We start from the raw sequence: 4,830 nt of genomic DNA on the forward strand, positions 1-4,830 counted from the left end.
CCTCCCCTCCCCCTCTCGCGCCTTGCCTAGCTTTGCCTTCCCTTCCCTCCCCTCCCCGCGGGGAGGAGGGCGGGGGTGCGGAGCCCTCCCCCGGGACAGGGGGCGTGTGCGTCCCCTCCGCTCCCCTCCCCCCGGCCGGGCTCTCCTGGCTCCCCGAGGCGGGAGTTTCCAGGAAGAGCTCAGAGCGCGGTCGCACCACCGAGCGCACGGAGACGTCAAGTAGTCCCTGAGAGCGACCTGATTCAGAGAATTCTAGCTGCCAGAGGCTGTCGGGAGTTGGAACTCCGAAAAGATTGGGAACAGCCCTCTGGCCTGGGGAGCTCTGGGAAAGAGCTCGGAGGTCCCACTTTCCATTCCTGGAGAAATATGTGTAGTGGAGGCGGAACGAGTTCCGGCGGAGGGCTCGGACGCGCCGGGTGGAGTGAAGCGCCGCGCGGTCGAAGCGCTCACAGAGTTAAAGTGGGCGGGAAAACCCGGAGCGGACTCTCCCTGACACGCCTAGGACCTCCCTCCCCACTCTTCTTGGGGGAGGGGAACGAAAAAAGAAGAGACAGAAACGTGTTCCCTTTCTCTGCTTCCTAAATGCCTAGTGAAGAAACAAGTGGCGACTCGCCACTTCGAGAAATGCGCTGCAGGACCTTCAGGTCCCGGCGGGGAGGGATCGTGTGGCTCCTCCTCCAGTAACGTCCGCACCGTCGGCGCTGGGCGCGCGGTCAGAAACCCAGGCCTGAGACCTGGAGGAGCTAGGCGCGCGCATGCGTGCGGTGGGCACGCGCTTCCCGCCCCTTTCTTGAGCGCGTTCTCTTCCCCCCTCCCCCCGCGTTCCTCAGCCGCCACCTCAGAGCTTCCCCCCGGACCCAGCCCTCTCTTTTCGGGGGAGGTGGCCCATCTTGCCCGTCGACTGACTAACCCCTTCACCCCAGCTTCGCCCCGCCTCCCCTGAGCTTCGGTACGAACTCTGCAGCTAGGGCTCAGCTTTCACATTCCCGCCTCCGCCTTCTATCTCCCCTCCCAACCCTTAAGCACTTCCTGCAAACTACCCTGTTCTTGCTCCTTTCGGCGCCGCCTCCTCCCAGCCCTAACTGGATGGCTGCGTTCACGTTGGTGGGGCTGTGGGTAGTACCTTGTATTCCTCCTGCAGGCGATGGCTGCTCCATTTTACAGATGAGGAAGTTAAAGTCCAGAGCTCCGACGAGCTGGACTCTAAAGGCTCCTTGTTGTTGTACAGTCGCTAAGTCGTGTACGACTCTCTGACCCGGTGGCCCGTAGCACGTCAGGCTGCTAAGTCGTTTAACTATCTCCGGAGTTTTCTCAAACTCCTATCCATTGAGTGGGTGACGCTCTCTAACTACCTGACAGAACGTGGTCCGGTGGAGGAGGGAATGGCAAACCACGCCAGTATTCTTGCCAGGAGACTCCCATGTACAGTATGAAAAGGCTCCTTTTGAGTTGTCCCCAAAAGCAAACACTGTAACTGGCTTTGGAAAGAGAAACCCTTGACTTGCTACAATTTAAGCAACCTTGGAAAGCCAGTCCCAGTCTTTTGGCACCCTCAATCCTTCAGGCCAAACCATCGAGCCTAGTTGGCAAACACCATAGAAACAATTTATCCCAAATCAACTATGTAGCGACCTCTAAATTAGAAAGAGTCAACTGGTGACTTTAGAGGTTATGTATAGGCTATTTATTCAATGTGAAGTCGTTTTTAAAAGCACTGTGTAATATTTTCTCTTAGATGTTGTATTTCTCGTATTCCTTCCCCAATTTGAGATCATGTTTTTGGTTTTGAAAACATTTTGACATAATTTGTCTCCCAGTAACAACAACAACAAACTTTTCCTTTTTGTTAGTATCAGTGTTAATCGCACAGTCACGTCCGACTGTTTGCAACCCCGTGGACTGTAGCCCACCAGGCTCCTCTAGTTCATGGGATTCTCCAGGCGAGAATACTGGAGTGCGTTCCCATTTCCTCCGCCAGGGGATCTTCCGCACCCAGGGACTGAACCTGGGTCTCCTGTATTGCAGGCAGTGTTTACCTTCTTAGACACCACAGAACCGCTTTGTTAGTATGGTTGATTATTATTCCTAAATTCCACACCTTAATCCCTAAAGTCAATTCTTCCCTGGGCTTCAGCTCCAGTTAAAAGTTATCTCCAGTAGGTGAGAGGTTTGCAAAAGACGTCATAGAGAATCTTGAGGCACTGCGTCTCTCAACTTTTTGCGTATCACAAACTTTAAAGCTGTAAGTGGGAATTAAAGGAAAAGACTTGTGTAATTTTATGTATATCAAGAGATTCATTATTTCAGATTCAAATGTTTTGAGATTCTCATTCCAAGCATTGTAAATATGGGTCTGTTTTGTTTTGTTAATTTATTTTCTTTATTGGCTATGCTGGGTCTTCCTTGCTGGTGGCTTTCTCTAGTTGCTGCATGCAGGAGCTACTCTTTGTTGACATGTGCAGACTTATTGTGGTGGCTTCTCTTGTTTCAGAGCACAGAATTTAGGTGCTTGGGCTTCAGTAGTTGCAGCACACGGGCTCAGTAGTTGTGGTGCATGAGCTAAGTTGCTCTGTGGTGTGTGGGATCTTCTTGGACTGGGGATGGAATACATGTCCCCTGCATTGGCCCCCTGCATTGGCAGGCAGATTCTTGTCCATTGAGCCACCAGAAAAGTCACTGGTGGGACTTTCTTTTAAATGACTGTTTTATCACTATTTCCTTCTATTGCAAGTATTTCTAAATTACTTATTGGACTGATGTCTTCTAAGCATAATGATGGTCTGAAGAACCAGTCCAGATTGTTTCAAGGCAGTTTTTTAAGTTGACTGAATGTTGCATGATAAACTTGCTGAACATTTGTTCAGTAAATAAATGTTTTCTATGCGTAAAGCACTGTATTAGGTCTTTTGTGAGAGATAAAGTTGACAAGCTAGGGAGGGCTGTTCTTAAGAAGCAATGTAAGTGGAGATAAAATTCTCTACCATAGGCTCAAATCAGTAAAAATTCATTGTTATTTCTAGGTTGATTTTTTTTTTTTTAATCACTTAAGTTATATTGATTTGAGGTTTCCAAGAAATTTCCCCCATGTTCATGTGCAGTTCTCAGGTTCTGGAGAGCCAAGAAGCATTTAAATAGAAAAGATCAGGAGTGGGCAGTGATTTAATGGGAATATGAATAACGATAGTTCAATATTGAAAAATGAGATTATAGGAATGGTAGGAAAGAAAAATGCAAGTGTAAGAATATCCAGGTCTCCAGATTTTAAATTGTGAAGAAAGCTAGGAAGGCCTTAGGAATTATATGCTGTTTAATTTTGCATGAGTGTTCATAAATGTAGCTTTTATTTCAGGAAAGATAAAACAGTGTTGTATTTAAGCACATGATTATGGACACAGATTTGGTGAAGATTTTTTTAATTTTTTTTTGGCCTCACTATGCAGCATGCAGGATCTTAGTTCCCCAACCAAGGATCGAACCATGCTCCCGCAGTGGAAGCACAGAGTCCTAACCACTGAACCAGGGAATTCTATGATGGGGAGTTTTAAGGAATACCAGTGGTAGAGAAGAAAAATCTAGTTTGCAGTGGAATTCAAACTTTGGAAATCAAATCCTTTTATTTAGGTTGCTGCTGCTGCTGCTAAGTCGCATCAGTCGTGTCCGACTCTGTGCGACCCCATAGACGGCAGCCCACCAGGCTCCCCCGTCCCTGGGATTCTCCAGGCAAGAACACTGGAGTGGGTTGCCGTTTCCTTCTCCAATGCATGAAAGTGAAAGTGAAGTTGCTCAGTCGTGTCCGACTCTTTGGGACCCCATGGACTGCAGCCTACCAGGCTCCTCTGTCCATGGGATTTTCCAGGCAAGAGTATTTAGGTTAGACAGAGTCAAAACTCTTACCTACCCCACCGCCAAAGAAAATCAATTGCAGTTGAGATTAAACATATAACTTAAATCTAAATACTTTTAGATCAATTAAGGATGCATTGCATTTGAACTTTATTATTCAAATTTACATTTCTACAGTGATTTTATAAGCTTTAGCTTTAGTCTGCTACTCTGAATGTTTCTGCTGGGCTCCTGCTTCCAGTTACTGCAACTTTGCTGTTAACGTCCTGGTTTGCGGACTGATACCTTTCATGGGGGTGGTGCTATATTATAGTGTAACTAGGTTTTCAGCTCAATTCTATTCTACTTCTAACAGATTCAGAAGTTAAATTGTAAGAACCCCAAGAACATAGTCTTTCATGAGTAAAATGAAGAAATTACATGTGAAAATGTATTCAGTTCAGTTCAGTCACTCAGTCGTGTTCTACTCTTTGTGACCCCATGAACCGCAGCACACGAGGCCTCCCTGTCCATCACCAACTCCCGAAGTCCACCCAAACCCATGTCCATTGAGTGGGTGATGCCATCCCACCATCTCATCCTCTGTAGTTCCCATTCTCTTCCTGCCCTCAATCTTTCCCAGCATCAGGGTCTTTTCCAATGAGTCAGCTCTTCACATCAGGTGGCCAAAGTATTGGAGTTTCAGCTTCAGCATCAGTCCTTCCAATGAACACCCAGGACTGATCTCCTTTAGGATGGACTGGTTGGATCTCCTTGCAGTCCAAGGGACTCTCAAGAGTCTTCTCCAACACCACAGTTCAAAAGCATCAATTCTTCGGTGCTCAGCTTTCTTTCCAGTCCAACTCTCACATCCATACATGACCAATGGAAAAACCATAGCCTTGACTAGACGGACCTTTGTTGGCAAAGTAATGTCTCTGCTTTTGAATATGCTATCTAGGTTGGTCATAACTTTCCTTCCAAGGAGTAAGCGTCTTTTTATTTCAT

General features: G+C 47.2%; 1 long non-coding RNA gene across 1 annotated transcript in view; it reads right to left on the bottom strand.

Moving 5' to 3' along the window:
* Positions 1-1,385, bottom strand: part of LOC104981155 — an 8,556-nt gene extending 7,171 nt beyond the window's left edge. Inside the window, exon 1 of the long non-coding RNA XR_824341.1 lies at positions 1,124-1,385. This is a non-coding gene — a long non-coding RNA (uncharacterized LOC104981155). The remainder of the gene's footprint in view (positions 1-1,123) is intronic.
* Between the last annotated feature and the right edge of the window lie 3,445 nt (positions 1,386-4,830).

Source organism: Bison bison, unplaced genomic scaffold, assembly GCF_000754665.1.
Source record: "Bison bison bison isolate TAMUID 2011002044 unplaced genomic scaffold, Bison_UMD1.0 scf7180017864516, whole genome shotgun sequence".
NCBI lineage: Eukaryota > Metazoa > Chordata > Mammalia > Artiodactyla > Bovidae > Bison > Bison bison.